The 18,115-nt window shown below is 38.8% G+C and overlaps 1 long non-coding RNA gene across 2 annotated transcripts; it reads left to right on the top strand.

The window, feature by feature from the left end:
- The first annotated feature begins 13,011 nt into the window (after nt 1-13,011).
- On the top strand, nt 13,012-17,144 carry LOC115990793. Of its 2 annotated transcripts, XR_004092159.1 has the most exons (4): nt 13,012-13,263; nt 15,536-15,774; nt 16,227-16,306; nt 16,635-17,144. It is a non-coding gene; the product is annotated as an uncharacterized LOC115990793 (long non-coding RNA). The 2 variants fall into 2 exon arrangements; XR_004092158.1 differs by lacking the exon at nt 15,536-15,774 and having other exon boundaries at nt 13,058-13,263.
- Nucleotides 17,145-18,115: the final 971 nt, after the last annotated feature.

Raw genomic sequence — 18,115 nt, 5'->3', positions numbered from 1 at the left:
GCCATTCATAGCCTGCAGCCTCCTCGGAATCCCAAAGAGGTCCAGAAGCTCACCGGCATGATAGCTGCTTTAAACCGTTTCATCTCCCGCTCAGCGGACAGATGCAGGCCTTTCTTCCTCCTATTGCACAAGTGGAAGGGATTCGAGTGGACTGAGGAGTGTGCTTTAGCTTTCCAACAGCTCAAGGAATACCTCGCCCGACCACCGATCATGTCCAGTCCCGATGTCGACGAGGTGTTGTTCGCCTACATCGCAGTAGCCTCTCATGCAGTGAGCTTAGTGCTAATCCGAGAAGACAACGGCACGCAGCGACCCGTCTATTACGTGAGCAAATCACTACAGGAGGCAGAAACCCGGTATCTCCCCCTCGAAAAAGCTATCTTGGCCATCGTACAAGCCACGCGGAAACTCCCCCACTATTTTCAGGCACATACTGTAGTTGTGCTAACTCAACTTCCGTTGAAGTCTGTCCTCCACAGCGCCGACTACACAGGCAGAATTGTAAAATGAGGAACGATTCTAGGCGCCTTCGACATTAGATACATGCCTCGCACCGCTATAAAAGGTCAGGTCCTCGCTGATCTAGTAGCTGAATTTGCGGAGCCCACACTAGAAGGAAAGGAAGTGTCGGGATCACTAAGTGCTGATGAGAAACTAATCAGCATAGTCTCTCAGCATGAACACAATTGGTGGAAAGCACACATCGACGGTGCAACGAACCAAAGGGGCCAGGGGTGGGGCTCGTTCTGGTCTTTCCCGAAGGGATAACCATAGAAAAGTCGTTGAGGCTCGGATTCTTCGCCATGAATAACGAAGCCGAGTATGAGGCGCTATTGGAGGGAATGTCAATGATCCGGAAATTGGGTGGAAAATTCGTAAACATGTTCTCAGATTCGAGACTCATCGTGGGACAAGTAAACGGGGAGTTGGAGGCAAAGGATGAAAGAATGCAAGAGTACCTGGTCCGGGCTAAGCACCTGCAGACCCATTTCTATCACTTCCGTTTAACGCATGTACCCAGGAGCGGGAACATCCATGCTGATTCTCTCGCAACGCTGGCCACCTCCTCAGCTTAGCCACTTCCTCGGGTTATTTTAGTAGAAGATCTCTACCGCCCAACAACGGAGAAGGCCAACGGAATTCGGGTACACAACGTCAGGGCAGGACCTAGCTGGATGGATCCTCTGGTGCTGTTCTTAAAGCACGACACCTTGCCAGGCGATAAGGTTGAGGCCGACAAAATCAGGAGGAAAGCTTCTCGATTCTGGTTGTCCGAGGACTCCAAACTTTACAGACGCTCGTTCTCAGGGCCATACCTGCTGTGTGTGCACCCAGAGGTTACTAAACTCATCCTGGAGGAGTTACATGAAGGAATTTGCGGAAGTCATACGGGAGGTAGGTTCCTATCCCACAGGGCCATAACGCTGGGTTACTGGTGGCCGAGCATGCATAAAGAGGCTCTGGAATATGTGAAGAAGTGCGACCAGTGCCAAAGGTTCGCCCCGAACATACACCAGCCAGGCGGAGAACTTAACCCGCTGTCCAGCCTTTGGCCATTCGCACAATGGGGCCTAGACATACTAGGACCATTCCCTAAAGCGGCAGGGAACAAGAAATTTCTTCTCGTCGGCACCGATTATTTCACAAAGTGGGTCGAAGTTGAGGCACTGGCAAACATTAGGGACGTCGATGTCAAGAAGTTTGTTTGGAAAAATATTATCACTAGGTTCGGGACCCCGCACACCCTGATCTCGGACAACGGCCTTCAGTTTGACAGTAAAGCCTTCAGAAGATACTGTAATGAGTTGGGAATTATCAATCGATACTCCACACCGGCTTACCCACAGGGTAATGGACAAGCAGAAGCCATCAATAAAACCATAGTGAATGGGCTGAAAAAGAGGTTGGACGACGCGAAAGGGAGGTGGGTTGAAGAGTTAGCCCATGTCTTGTGGACATACCGCACCACACCTCGCAGGTCCACGGGAGAAACCCCCTTTTCAATGACCTACGGAGCCGAGGCTGTCATCCCACTGGAGATAAACTTCCCAACACAGAGGACTACTGCCTTCAGCCCCATTGCTAATAACAAACTTCTGGAAAAAATCTTGGACCTCATCGAAGAAAGAAGGGAAAGTGCAATGGTCCACCTAGCATACTATCAGCAAAAGCTCAAGCAGGGTTACGACGCCAAGGTGAAGTCAAGGCCATTGGCGCCCGAGGATCTAGTACTGAGGAAGGTCTTGGGCACCGTGAGAAACCCTGCATGGGGAAAACTCGGACAAAACTGGGAAGGCCCATACCGTATCACTTCCGTAGCCGGCATAGGAGCCTACTTTTTGGAAGATTTAGATGAACATATAGTGCCACGCCCTTGGAATGTAAATAACCTGAAAAGGTACTGTTATTAATGAAAGACACAATTCTTGATGCCGCATTACTGTACAGCTATTTTCACTAAGTGTTAAACAGAACCCAAGTCCTGCCTGACTCCTCGGACCACAGACTTGGGGAAAATTAACCTCGCAGCCAATTTCACTAAGTGTTAAACAGAACCCAAGTCCTGCCTGGCTCTTCGGACCACAGACTTGGGGGAAATTAACCTCGCAGCCATTTTCACTAAGTGTTAAACAGAACCCAAGTCCTACCTAACTCCTCGGACCACAGATTTGGGGGAAATTAACCTCGCAGTCATTTTCACTAAGTGTTAAACAGAACCCAAGTCCTACCTGACTCCTCGGACCACAGACTTAGGGGAAATTAACCTCGAAGCTATTTTCACTAAGTGTTAAACAAAACCCAAGTCCTGCCTGGCTCCTCGGACCACAGACTTGGGGGAAATTAACCTCGCAGCCAATTTCACTAAGTGTTAAACAGAACCCAAGTCCTGCCTGGCTCCTCGGACCACAGACTTGGGGGAAATTAACCTCGAAACTATTTTCACTAAGTGTTAAATAGAACCCAAGTCCTGCTTGGCTCCTCGGACCACAGACTTGGGGAAAATTAACCTCGAAGCTATTTTCACTAAGTGTTAAACAGAACCCAAGTCCTACCTGGCTCTTCGGACCACAGACTAGGGGGAAATTAACCTCGTAGCCATCTTGTCTAATTATCGACTATCATTTTCTACATATTCATTCACTCATGTTTGGTTTTCAACAGTTAATGGCAGAATAGACATCCATTCATGATGAAAACAGAAGAGAAAGTAAAACAACAAGATTTAAAGGAAAACGACACCTTTCATTAAAATCCAAAAGCGATCCTTTTACAAACATTAACAGAACAAAATATGAAGGGTAAAACAAATAAAGTCCTACACTACTTTCCTAAGTCTGAACCCTGAGTAGGCCCGGGTTGATCATCTGCTGCCCGAGGTCCCGGAACAGCCTCCTTAGCCTGTGCAACAACCTCCTTGATTGAAAGACTGTCCTCGGGCAACTTGTCCTTCACGGCCGGCTACGCATCCTCAGCTTCAGGCATAGGGGAGTCCGAGGCTAAGGCCTTTGTTGGGAGAGGTTCTTTAGGGGCAACCACGTCGGGAATCTCACGAATATCTTCCGGAAAAAAGATATTCTCAACTTTTCGGAGATCGGAGTTCGCTGGGACTGCTGCCCGATCCAAGGCTACACCTCAAGACATGGTGATGTAATCCCTGCATACAGCGGCCACCTCCTCGGTCAGCCTGATCTCAGTGTCCCTGACTCCGCGATCATATGAGGTTGCCACTGCTTTCTCGGCCGCCTCCTTGGCCAGGCGGGCCTCCTCCTTGACCTTCGCAAGCTCGGCCTTGAGATCTGAAACCGCCTGCTTCTCTGTCATGAGTTTTTCCTTAGACTGGCGGAGCTGTTGGCGCAGATTCTCAGCCTGCTTAGTGGCGTTTTTAAGGCCGGCCTCCGCGCTCGCACGACCTTTTTTTGCCTCCTTTACTTCACTGCTCAGGTGATCATTTTTCTGCCTGAGGTCGCCAGCAGTCTTTTCGGCAACACAGCGGGACTGAGCCTCACTGTGAAGGTCCTCACGAGCCTTCTTGGCCCATTCTTCAGTAACAAAGATTTGTTGAGTGACCTGCGCTAGAAAAGTAAAGGCCTAATTAAAAGAGAATGACGAATAAATAGATACGTAATAAGAAAACGAGATAGGAGAAGTTTTCATTTACCATAGCCATGTCCCTTTTCAGCGACATGAAAAGGTCTGGTTGCCGAGTATCCCGGAGACCCTTCATATCGCGAGGCAAAAGAAGAGGCTGCTGCAGGGTCTCAACCAAGAATGACGCCTGCCCTCGTTGGGATTCCCACAGGGCCGCATCCCAGGAAATTGGGGCGTCGTCTAATTTGAGCCGTGGCAACCATATCCGTTGTTCCCTCCGAATGGCCGCCTCATCTCGGCTATCAACGGACCTGGTCCTCCTCTCCTTAGGCTCTTTAGTCTCTTTGCCTTTCTTCTGAGGCTTGGCCTTTTCGTGGCCAACCTCACCCTCCTCCAATTCTTCCATAGGCCTTTTTCGCCTCAAATTGGGCATAGGCTGCAGTGTCGTATCCGATGTGGGAGGAGGAGGAGGAGGAGCCTTGGAGGTAGGCTGTTCCTTCAGGACATCCTTGGAGGACTGCCCCTTGTTCCTGTTGGAAAGGAGGCCCCTGAGACCAGACCTTGGTTTCAGATCCATTCCTTCTTCCTCGATCTCTTGGCTGGTATCAACTTGTGCAATTACCAAACCAAGATCAGGGGCTGCCGAGGCGCGGTCTAAATCTGAATCAGAGTCCGAGAGCTCTACTGGCCTGGCCGACACCTCTCCCTCCTCGGCGAAATGGAACTGGTCTATCTGATCTTCTAAAGATGAGTGCGAGGAACCGGCTTCTTCCTTTAGGACAACTGCTGTGGGAAGAGCACGTTGAGCAGGCAGCTGGACGAGAGGTAAATCACTCGAAGCGAGAAATCCTGGTATGGAGACGTCGATGCGAGCTAATCGCGAACTGCCAGCCTTGATTGCTTGACAGACGTCCACTAGAGCACGTGAAAGGGGCTCGTAGTCCAAGATCAGAGGTGCAGCCCGTAGTTGCCCGTCTGCACTCACGTAAATTTCAGACCTTAGAAGGAAATTGAGTGCTGGGATGTTGACCAAACTTAGCCGAGGAGTCGTATGCGCCTTGTCTGCAAAACCCAAAGAAAGGGTTACGTTAGTCCGAGGAGGCAAACAAGCGAAATCAAAATTGAAACGAAGAAAAAGAAAGATCAAAACTAAGATCCCTTCCAAGGGATCTAACTCTATGGTGCCCCACCTGGTTTTCCTGCCCTGACCGGGCAGTGAATACCGTCGTGCCATGGTCCGGAAACGATCAAAAGGTCGTCCTTCAAGCCTTTGTTGGACTTGGGAAGGCAGGATATCAACCTCACCTCATCGGACCTGGACTTCAAGTAATATGAGTCGCCGAGGCTATGGCATTCATATAGATGAACCACGTTATACCATGAAAGGCCGAGGTTCATCTGATCGTTCAAGACGTCTATGCACCCCAGAATCCGGAACATATTCGCGACGCATTGGTGAGGGGCCAACCTATGACCACGCAAATAATCCCTAGTTATCCTCCCCATAGGGATGGTCATTCCTCCTTCCACAAAGGCTATCACTGGAATGGCAACCTGCCTCGTCCTTCTCTTGATTAAGACTTCCTCCAAAGAACAATACTCTAGACCTACTTCTGGCGGAATACGGAACTTAGCCCTGAAGCCTTCCATACCAGCCGGGGAATCTACCATTTTCTCAAGCTTACCCATCCCCCTAATCCTAGGTGACGCGAAGACGATTTACTTAAGGAATAACGCCGAAAAAGGCAACGGAAAAGAAATGTGCACTTACGGGTGAGGAACTTGCAGGAAATCTTCAAGGGGACGACTGCGAAGGCTTGAACACTTTGAAAGGGAAAGTACTGGAGTGCTCTGAGTGCTTGTTCAAAAAATGGGGAGGAAATGCCTTTAAAAAATCTTATATATCCGGGAGAAGCTAGACAGACATACTCCCGCCTAGAGAAATGGAAATGATATCAACCGTTGATCTAGCATCCAACCGTCGGATTGAAAAAATATAAAACTGCTAAAAGCAATAATTAGCGCCTCATGGGTCATTAAACGCCTTCATCATTAATGAGGCATGTGAGAAGCATATCTCTGCACGGGTGAAGCAGGAATCCACAATAAATGATCCTATGAATGTCAAAATCCCGCCTTTCCTCCTTGGACAAGAAAGAAAGAGCCGGAATTTTGAGGGGCTATTGTAGGGGTAAAATTCTCAAGTCAAACAATGCGCCTTGGGCCCTATACAGGGTCTAACTACGACCAAAGCAAGAAATGGGCCGCCAAAACAAATGCTAGCCCAACCCTAATAAGTCCAAACTTATTTAAAGGAGACGTCCGAGGAGGAGTGTCTCCTCGGACGCGCCAAATACAAGCTCAACATGCACCCTATCCATAATAAGGAGTCATTCCAAACAAATATTGGTAATAAGAGTAGGTCCCAAAAAGCAGGAAGGAGGAAGAAAAGATAAGACGTCCAGGGGGCAGCCACAACTGCCACATTAAATGCAAGGGAGCTACTTTCCCAGCCGCATTAATGTGGAGAAGACAGGCGAACAGTGTTACATTGGCCAATGCAACTCACAGAAAGATAAGGTAGATGTCCGATGGGACAGGCACTCAAGTAAGGGTCCAGATGGTTAACAAGTGTAAGGTTCTTATCAATCTAATGAGGCTATATAAGAGAAGGAAATCCTCATGAAAAAGGGATTGGAAAATTTAGAGGGAAAAAAGAGAGAGAGAGATTAAAGAATTCTGTAGTCTTTAATCAGAGCAAGAGGTGCACTCATACGTCTCCTCGGACCTAGTATCCTGTGAACATAAATGAAATATTCTCATGTTCAGACTGTTGCATGGCATACAACTAACTAACGTTCACTTCGTCCAGCCCTAGTTCTGTAACCCGTTCTCTACAAATTCATTGTCTAGAGTCTTTTGGGCCAGAACCACTTACTTGTTGGGCCTGGGCCCCAAAAACCGCCCCTACACTTTTGTTTCTAAGGAATGTTATTATTATCTTGTAATTTATTTATTTATTAAATTGAAATAAACATAAATAACAATTTCATATATGTTCTCAAGCATTTTATTGTTATTACTAAATTTTAAAACCAAAAATAAACATAAATTATGTCCAAAGATATTTAAAAACATATTAATTAATTGATTAATTTCCATAACCCATAGTTTTTCAAAAAAATGATGTACCCTCATACCCATACATGTACCCATGTCTATACTCGTGCAACTTAGTATCTTAACATTCTCAGTTTTCACTTTATCTTTTATTAGTGCATTTTGCCTTCTCATTTTATTAAAAGAAAGAAATTGTAAAAGTTCATGTATTTGCGTTTTTTTTTTTATGCTTTCAATATATTCAAATTTTCTTTTTCTTAGATTTTTTGGTATAATTTAAGTTTTTTAATGATTACCTTAAAAAAAAATTTGTAGAGCCGCCATTATAAGAATTTAATATGAATGCGTGTAAACCAAAAATATTTTTCTAATACATGAATATGCTTCAAAATTATGAATAATGATTTCATCCCTACATCAGAAAATGATGGTTTTACCCTTGATGTAAAGTGAAACATATGTTACAAAACGGGGGGTCAAAAAATCTGTCTCTAAAGTTTCATCGATTTTTGGATTTCATTGGAACCTCATCTCTTTGCAAGAACTTGGAAATAATTTATCACACTAGATGCGGAAATTGAAGGACTGTATGTTTAGGAATGTGATAGTAACAGTAGCTTGCATAGGTGTGAATTGATCACAAGTACATATAATGTTTAGAATGTTAGAAAGTTGCCAAACATGATATTTTATGATGTCTCCATTATAAATAAATAATTATTCAAAATTTCTTGTGAAATTATGCAATACTTTTATGATGTAAAATGTTGTTATATTGAATTAGGTCTACTTGATCTAGTAGACAAAGTGTTGTAGCATTTTACTATCATTTAATTAAAATGAATAAATATGACAACATAAATATAAAGATATGAGAGTCAATATGAAAGTTAAGGGAGTTAGTAAAATTTTTAATCCCACGTTGAAAAGGAGAGAGACTCTTTTATCATTTTTAAGTGTGGTTATTAATGGGCTGAAATGTATTGGAGTAGATATTGAGCTAAATATGTGAGCAAGGATAGGGCCAGCCCAAGATAGTTTGAGGCCTAAGGTGAAAATTTTAAAGGGGCCTTTTTATATCTAAATATCATTTAAATAATATTTAGTTTATTTTTTATATTATAATTTTTTTAATTTCAAATCTATTATTAATTCTTACTAATTAATAAGACTAATTCACCCCGAGTGAGTTAGTGATACTTACTATGTAGATTTTACAAACTGTTGTGTCACCAATAAAAAAAAATTATTCAAAACATTCCTTTATTATATTGTTTTAGTGACACCAATTATATTCCTGTCATTTGTAAGTTTTTTGTTATAAAATTCGTATTATTTTTAGCATTTTTCATTCACTTAATGATGAATTAGTGATTGTGTTGTATTTCTATTAATTCATAATTTTTTTTTTTGAGTGGAAAATATGCTAAAATTACTACAAATTTTACTATAAAAAACTTACAAACTAATGTGACGTTTCAATAAAAAAAAAAGTATTGAATTATTTATTGTGATCGTTACATAACAATTTATAAGACCTATAAGATTAAAAAAAATGTGTAAGTAACTCTCTCTTTTTTTAATTAGAAAAAAAAAAAAAAAAAAAAAAAAAAAACTTACTGCCCCATATTAATTTGGGGGCCCTTCTATATTAGGAGGCCTTAGGCCTGGCCTAAATGGCCTAGTCCTAGGGTCTGAGCAAGGAAGATGTGAAGGGAGGAGGTGTCAAAATTATATCTAGATATTTTATTCAGTTTCTCTTTGTGTTATTTCCATTAATATTGTGTTTGCACCAACAATTTTAAGAAGAATCATCACATGGAGGATGGAGCATACACGAGAAGTCAAATGGGATTGTTGGAGATCTCAACAAGCCCTTTCACTTCAAGGGAGCTAACATCAAGAGGTGGAAAGGAAAGATCATCTTCTATTTGAGTCTTCTCAAGGTCGCCTACATCGTCACTGACAAGAATCCTTCAAAGGCTTATATCGATTAGATGAATGAGGAAGAACTTCGTCTCCATCAAGCAAAAATAGATATGTATATAAAAGATTAATACAATTATCGCTCTTATATTTTGAATTGCCTTGCGATTATTTCTATAATTATTATGATACAACTTATAATTTTGCCAAGAAAATATGGAAAACTTTACAAAGCAATTAGATATCGAGGAGGCTGGTGTAAGAAATACGTTGCTAGTAGATTTTTCTATTACCAAATGGTGGATGGGAAATCGATGGTGGGTTAAGCACAAGACTTCCAGATGATCATGGCGGAATTGAGATTTGAAGGCATAAAGAGTGGAGATAATCTTGTAGTAGCTGGCATAGTTAATAAATTATCACAATTTTGGAGGGAGTTTCAAAAGACTTTGCGGCACAAACAAAATGAGACACTCTTGGAGATTTTGATCACACGCATCCGTGTGGAGGAAGAAGTTCGGGGACAAGAAGCACTTATGACACAACATAAAAAATTAATATGATAGTTGTCCATCTTTTATTTACAATGGCTAGTCTGTTATGTATGGGACATGATGTATTTGGGCACTCTGAGAGAGTACTTAGGGACTGTTATTACTTTCTTGTAAACTTTCTTAGATATAAATATTACTCCTTTTTCAAATTTTTTTTTGAATTTTACTAATGGGCATATATTAATAAACAAATTTAGGAAAATTCTTATAGAAAAATGAAAAAGTAATTGATTTGTTTGAAATATTTTTCAATTTTTCTTAAAATGTTTTCTAAAATAGTTAATTAATAGATGCTCTAAGAGCACACCCATTAACTGGTCCTTTTTTGGGGAAAAAAAAAACATAACATTACCTTAACCCAAAAGGAAAACCTTAACATTGAATATTGTCAACGAAGAGGTTAGTGACTCCTACAATGGGAAATTTTAGGATGTGGCATTCCTTAAAAAAAAAAAAAAAAAAAAAAAGTTTCTCAAATTATGAATGTTGAAAACAAGAAGAAAAAGAATAAAATCCAATGTTTTATTTTGGATTTTGGTGGTCTTGAAGAGTCATAGGAATAGGATGCGATCTCTGGCTGGCTGCTTGCTTAGACCAATTTTTAGAATAAAATATAGAAGGCTGTGAGAAGAGAAACCCTATTAATTAATTAACAATTTAACAGGACAGCCCACAAAACCAAAACATGCTCCATGCATGGATTAGACTATTATTAATATGCAATTTAAAAATGACAAGTATTACTGCTCCCCCGATAAGGTTAGCCGATTCTACTTCTACTAACTACATAAAAAGAGTGAATCGCTCAATCTACAGTGCTTTTGGTTTAGTCAATTTTTGTTTTTTGTGGAGCCAAAACAATTCATTCGGCTGAAATGTGAAAACCAAATAAAAAAGAAAAGAAAAAGAAGGCAGGGATAGTGGTGGTATATTGATCGATCTAAATAGAGCAAAGGAAGGCTTTGAGTTGAAAAGTGTTGAGGTTCAAAAAATCACAATGTTGTGCCAAGGCCCAAAACAACACATAGGATTGAAATCTAGAAAAAAAAAAAATTAGGCTTTCAATAAAAAAAGGGGGAAGGCCCAAACCCATTAAGGGTCCATAAGGAGGGACCTAAATCCATGGATAGGCAAGCCTTGGAACTCACGAAACAAAGGAAAGAAAAAAGTCCAGCCCAACCCTCAAAGGTCAGAAAAATTATTGGGGAGCCTAAGGAAAAAACTGGCCTAGGATACTTAGGGTTCCTAGGAGCCTGGGATCCTTGGGACGAGTAGAAAGGCCAGGTTGGGATTAAAACAGTTCAAGGGGGCATGCCAAGAAACACGAAGAACAAGGACATATATGTTCCTATCAGCAACCCAATGATGCAGAAAAGGGATCAGAAGACTTGGGAACCAACAACTCATGAGTAAGGGTCTGGTACGTCGGGAAACCCAAGAAGAAGAACCATGAAGGAAGGTGGCTAGGGATCTTTTAGTCTGGTAGGAAGGAATCAGCTCATTTGGAAAAAATGACAAAGGGGAAAGCATTCAAAAGGTGGGTTTGAAAAGGTGAAGTTTAGAAGTTTTGGAAAAAAGAGAGATCAAAGGTCAGCCCTCTTCAAAAGCCCCCAGAATGGGAAAAGTTAGCTGGGGGCTTTTGAAGAGGGAACCTCAAAAGAAGGAAATAATGAAGAATGAGGAAGGGACGAACCACTAATGTTGCTAACACAACATTGGTTCTGGTACCTAGGAGAACAAATAGAGGGAATCAATGGTACCCTAGAAACCCTAGGATGGCACTATAAAAAGGGAAGCAGTCAACAGTAAAAGACGTTCAGCAACAGTGAATTGGAGTAAAAATCATTGAGAAAAAACTTTTTTAGAATTCAAAAAGAGAGAAAAGTGAGGGAAAACATTGTCCGGGATCCTCAAATAGCCACTAGAGAACACATTCGGATTTAAAGGGATTCAAACTTCGCAAGTCTTAGAGGCCTGAAGAGCTATCTAAGTCTGTGATTTTTGAACGTATTTGGACCTTGTAACATGTCCTAGTGGGCATGATGTATTATAAGAATTAAGAAAATAATGAAGTATTTCACGTTATTTTAAGGATCCCTAACATCCTATTTTATTCTTTTTTTTATTATTTCATTCTTTGCTGTTCCTTGCTATTCAATTTGTATATTTTATGTATGTTAGTATGTATGTGTTGTAAGATTTGTGCTCAGTGCGCCACTTGGTTCGAAATCAGCCTAATTTAGCCCTTAAAACAGTAAGCATTTGGGCCCAGGATCCCAGCTTGGCTACTTGGGCCTTTGTGCTAAAAAAGGAACCCACACAAAAGGTATGATCTTTTGCTTTCTTTCTTTTTGCTTCTAAACTTTGCTTTTATTTTTCTTTCTTTCTTCCAGATCTTTGATATGTGTTATGGGTAGGTGTGGAAAGGATGAGGGATTTTGTAGATTAGCACAGTAAGGAGTAAATATATGATAAGTTAACATAAGTTGGAAAGGAATCTGGAAACTAGCATCTCGAGTTTTAAAAACTCGAGATCCATGATAAAAATCGAGGCTTTCAAACTCGAGTTCTACCACTGTCGTGTACGAATTTAGCCACATAGATCTCGAGTCTATAAGACTCGAGTTTTGAAAAGCAAAACCGAGTCTTCGCAACTCGATTTTTGTTGGGCTTGAAGAAAAACAAAACCTGAAGAAGATGAAGAACGCTGATGATCTGATGTTGGGTGGGCAATCTGGTTGGCGCTGATGATGTGCAGCGCCGAAGAAGACGATCTGGTGCTGATCTGGTTGGAGAAGAACACTGGTGGACGATTTGATCTTTAGCGATTGGGTGGATGATCTGGTCTTAAGCAACGAGGAAGAACGAATAGATGCGAGGAAGAGACGAAGAACGTTGATGAACAAAGGAACGATCTGATGAAGAGACAAAGAATGCTGACGAATAGAGGAACAATCTGACGAAGAGACGAAGAACAGAGGAAGATCTACACGAAGATGAACGCACCGCTGGGTACTTAGAAGAACGCGAGGAAGAAGTGAAACTCGAGTCTTAAAAAGTGAAAATTGAGTCTTAAATACTCAAGTTCCACGTGGATTTTCTTCCACATCACCTCCCACCACTTACAAATCGAGTTTTAAAAACTAGAGTTATATCTTGGAACTCAAGTTTTAGACACTCGAGATGCTAGTTTACAACATTATTTTGAAACGTGACAACTAACTAAATTTTTTGATATTTAATGTTATTTGGATAGAAAATTATGGAAAGGACCCTCCCAAGACTCCTCATACCCTCTTCCGTCCCTTCCAAGATCATAGCCAAGCATGATGAAGCTTAGGAATAGTCAAGTGGTGAGTGAAAACGGCGCCGTTTCATTAAAATAAAATAAATTATAAAAAAAAATGAAAAAGCTCACAACTCATCGTATGAAGCAAGAAGACCGAGTGAGGAAAAATTGCCAATTTTCTTTCACCGGATATTGATGATGGTTTTTTTGAAGGTTGAAAGAAGGAAATGGAAAAGCAGAGAACTGATTTGTGGCTTTGGTGTTTTCTTTCAGCTCACACGACAGGTATTTTCTATCTCTAAATTTCTCTAGAGTTTGATTGATTTCTATCTCTCTTTTTCTTTTGTTTATTATACTGAGATACTGATTTCGCAAAACTGGTAGTGAGCCTTTTACATGTTTGACGAAAGCTTTGACTCAAGGCTGGGAATTTTGCCAAAACCCAATTCTCTGAAATTTTAGTGGGTTTTTCATTCTTGTTTTAGATATCCTTCTTTAATTTGTGTTGGTATTTGAATTTTTCCTGAAGTTTTGTCATTCAATTTCACTTCCTTCTAGCTTTGCCATGGTTCCATTGCTGATCTGTGAAGAAATAGTAGAGTAATATGAACCAGCGGGTGGTTCCGTTTTTATATTTATAGCCCAAAGATTTTGGTACATAGTTTGCAATTCTTGATTAACCTAGGGAATCCTCCAAATCAAAAGCCCAAAACCTTATGACAACACACCCCAATCCTATATATGTTTCACAAAAGAGAACACAAAGGAAAAGGTCTTCATAAATATCTCTAAGATGTCAATGGCATACTTCTTCTTTCTGTCCTAAAATTATTGTTATAAGGTGTATTTCTTTTCCTATCCTATATTTCTTTCTTGCCCATCTCTTTGTTTAAGATGTGAAAAAGTTTCTCACTTTTGGTGATAACACAATTAAAGGTGCAATGAAACAATGTGCCTCAAAGCAAATATTTGTTAAAATAGGAGGCTTTGTTCTTCAAGCTATGGAAATGGTGGAAAATTAGATGAAACTCAAATGCGTTTGACACTAGAGATAGTGTGATCGACCATTATTCACAGTGCACAAAATCAAATCTCATGCTAAGTTTTGTAAGCTCTAAACTTAGTTCCTTAAAATTTTGGTATTTGATATTTCAAGTTTTTACTTTTATAGTGAGTCCGAATGTTTGACTTAAATTATTTTATCTTAGAAAAACAGATGTGTAGTAGCTTGTTTTATTGTTAATGAGCTAATTGTTTTGTCATGCATGAATTTTTAGATGAGTTTGTGGCCATGTTTAGGGAGAAAAATTGTGCCCAATCATGTAGCTACACATATGGTAATTGTTCTTGATTTTACCAATTTGAAAATTATGTATTTTGATACAAACCCCCTGGTTTTGGGATTATAGATTTTATAAGTTTTCCAATATGTAGAGAAAATTGCACGACTTTTATATAACTTGAAATGAAAAGGCCCTATGATGTCTAATGTGATATGGAATAGTTATATATTTCATATGATTTAAAGAATTAATTAAAGTTTAATGTGCCTTTATTATTATTTTTATTGTCCCAGCCAAAAGAAAATAGGGGCAAAAAAAAAAAAAAACTAGAATTCAGCCGCTTTTACCATGTTTAAACCATCTTTGCTGACATTATCCCACCAAGAAATGGATGACGTGGTATTCCTTATCAGCTAATTATTCTGTCACATTCTATTATTTGGGGAACACTCTATATAATCATATCTCTTTGTGTTTGAATTTATAATCCATGTGAATGTTTTTTCTAGCAATATTGGGACTTAAGTGATGCAGACCACTTTGAAACTAGCTTTTAGAGAATAAATGGGTGATCGGTAGTTTGCTTCACCATGCTGATTTTTGAGATCACAAATAGGTTAGTTTGGAGCTTCCATCTATGCCACCCTGATAAATTCTTAATTTAGCCCTTAAATCACAATTAACTTTTAAGGTATATCAAGATTGATCAACTATAAAAATACTGCAATATATGTTTTTGAATGCTTTAGGTAATGTTTAACGAACAAAAAAATTCGACCCTCATTATCTATTCAAATGGAAAGAAGAACAAAAAAGGATAAAGCAAAAAATGCATTCTGATCCCTTGAGTTTAGTTTATTCATTTTGAGTTCTATCAAGAGATACACTACCAAATTTCCAATTTCTTTGGAGTTACTACCACTACCAAAGCTTTGGCTTGCTTTAGGAAAATACTCAATTGTGTCATTTGTTTTTTTTTCATTTCTGAATAGTTGAGTGCTATTTGTTGCTACTCTGAAATCCCTTCAAGGATTTGTTTCTCATTATCCTGGAGACTTAGTTGATTTAATTGTATGAGTTCCTTTGATAAGTGCGCCACTGTAGATGATGTATTGACCATTTAATAATGGAGAGTAGCAAGCAATATATAATATATAAAACCTTTTTAATGTGAGAGGATTTGGTTAAAATGTTATGTGTTTCCTATTCTGCTAACTTTTTATCTCATTTGTTTATCATCTTGTGATTTTCTGCAACTATTTTTGTTTCTTTAGATTGCAAACTAGACCAAACTAATGAGCCGTACTGGATTGGGGAATGCTGGTGAATTTGTTATGTGGGCTGGTAGGCTGATCAAACATTAATTTTCAAGATTTTTGGTGATTTAGTAACATGTGTCTTGGTGATTAAAATCATATCAAACAAACTTTGGGAATTGGAGGAGTTCTTGCTTTCTTGTGCAGTTGGTGATAGACTCTCAATGTAATATGTTGCTTCCGATCTAGAATTTTAGGTACAGGTGATTCTTAACATTGACTTTTGATGCTTAGTATGTAAAGGAAGTTTTACTTTCTTACTCTGGTAAATGATGATTCAAATGAAAACTTAAGATCACCTTTATTTATTTATTATTATTAAGAAGAAAAACAAATGAAGTTGCTGATATTATTATGCCTGCATTGTAATTATCTTTGTGTGTGCAAGAATAATTATAGGTACTAATAATCTTTTTTAATTTGAAAATGTACAAAATTTATACTGGCATTTCTCAATGTACCTACATATGTGAATTAGCTTTCTGCTAGAGGAATATTGTTTATTGACACCTGTCAATAGTAGTACAAGTCCCTCTTTAAGAGAGCTTTGGTTGATACATTTAGTCTAGTTAAGAGTGCCCCTTTCATGCTTCTCATTTTCACTTTTTTTGTGAATAATTAGCTACTGACATCCTTATAAAACTTGCAGGAGGAAAAGATTGATGCTTCCCTTGAGGTTCTTATCTTATCCTTGCTAATGATGAATTGGGGGATGCTCTCACATATGAGGTTTGTCATGCTTTAAGATTCTGTAATTATTATTATTGTTGTTGTTTTTAAGTTTTCCCGTCTTATTAAGATCCTTGTGTATTGCAAAAGGCCAAAAGTGGTTATTGTGTCTTAATTCAAAAAACTGTTCATTGGACTCTACCTCATTACTAACACAATGGAGATTAATCTAGCATTTTTATCATTTACAGGAGAAAAAAAATGTGATTTTTTATTTTATCAATTTTTGAATGGGTGTCAAGTGTTTGCTTAACTTTTGAATTAATCAAACATGCTATTACTGTTAACCTTTAAAGCTTGAACTCTCTAATTCTTTCCCCCTTTCTAGGAAGTCGCTTTGGTTAAACCAATCTAGGAGCTGGAATAGGTAGCAAAGAGGTTGATGTATGAAGCATACCAAAGACGTTGTGCAATGTCAAGGAGATTCCTCTCACATTAGATGTGGAAGCACCCTTCCTTCGCTTGATGCTAAGGTTTGGTTTTCTACAAGAGTGGAAGATGAAGTGCAATAAAATCAAGTGGTTCACAATGATAGAAAATCATAGTGTTGTGCTATTGAAGGTTATGTAAACAAACTCATTAGAATGTGAATATGTACTACATACTATCACCTTCTAACATAGAGCTATATCTGAAAGCTTAGTTTTTACAGTGGTTGAATTTAGCTAGAAAACATGCCTTGTTTGATTTTTTAAAGAAACATTGGCTAAAGTCAACTATGATTACAAGGTATGCATAGTGCTTGGTAGTGGATGTGTAACCATATTTGGTAGTGATACTTTGTCAAGGTGTTTTAAATTTCATCAATGATCAGCTAGAATCCTGTTTTCTTCTTCTATTATGGGGTCTTATGGGTTTACAACATAGATTATTATGGGATTTTAAGGACTTGTTTTTACTAAATGTATTGGTACTTTTGGGTTTACAACATAGATTAATATGGGATTTTAAGGGCATGTTTTTTCTAAATGTATTGGTAATACAATTGGACCAAAATGCTATTTTGTATTGGTTAGTTGTCAATTTTTACACTAATATAGACAATGGGATGGAAATTGAAAATTTAACACTAAAATAAGGTGTCAACTTTAAATTTTGAAGTTCCGGATATATTTACAAATACTCAATGTATAGGCAAGCATGTGCCTTGCACGTGCGACCTACACTAGTATACATAAAAAAGTGCGAATGTGCAAATCCACAGTAGCCGTAGTGATTCTTTGGTTTGTTTAATTGTTACTGCAGCTACAATGCTTTTTTTAAAAAAAATATATATTTATATGAGCTAGCAAGCCTGGCATATATATTGTTATACTAACAAAACAAATTTCATAATATTTTCACAATTATTAAGGTGTCAATTTCTTATAAGTCGAAATAAAATAATAAAATATGAAACTGTAACTAATCACAATTGAAAATAAATGTTTTGTAAAAATGTTGTAATGCTTGTTGTGTGAATGTGTAAAAACTACAGTACTTTTTGGTTTGTTCAATATGTACTGTTCATCACGTCATTGGCTTTTTTTTTTCCTGTCAACAGTTTGTGCTTTTTTTAAAAAAATATATTTATATGAGCTTGCATATTATACTGACACAAAAAATTTCACAATATTTTCACAATTATTGAGGTATCAATTTCTTATAAGTCGAAATAAAATAATAAAATATGATACTCTAACCAACCACAATTGAAAATAAATGTTTTGTGAAAGTGTAGTAACACTTGTTGTCATCACAATATTTTTACAATTGTTGAGATCTCAATTTCTTATAGATCAAATAGAAAAATACTAAGTCCACAAAATT

The sequence above is a fragment of the Quercus lobata genome, chromosome 1, assembly GCF_001633185.2.
Source record: "Quercus lobata isolate SW786 chromosome 1, ValleyOak3.0 Primary Assembly, whole genome shotgun sequence".
Taxonomy (NCBI): Eukaryota; Viridiplantae; Streptophyta; class Magnoliopsida; order Fagales; family Fagaceae; genus Quercus; species Quercus lobata.
The sequence above is the reverse complement of the archived record's forward strand: the minus strand, read 5'-3'. Positions and strand labels throughout refer to the sequence as shown.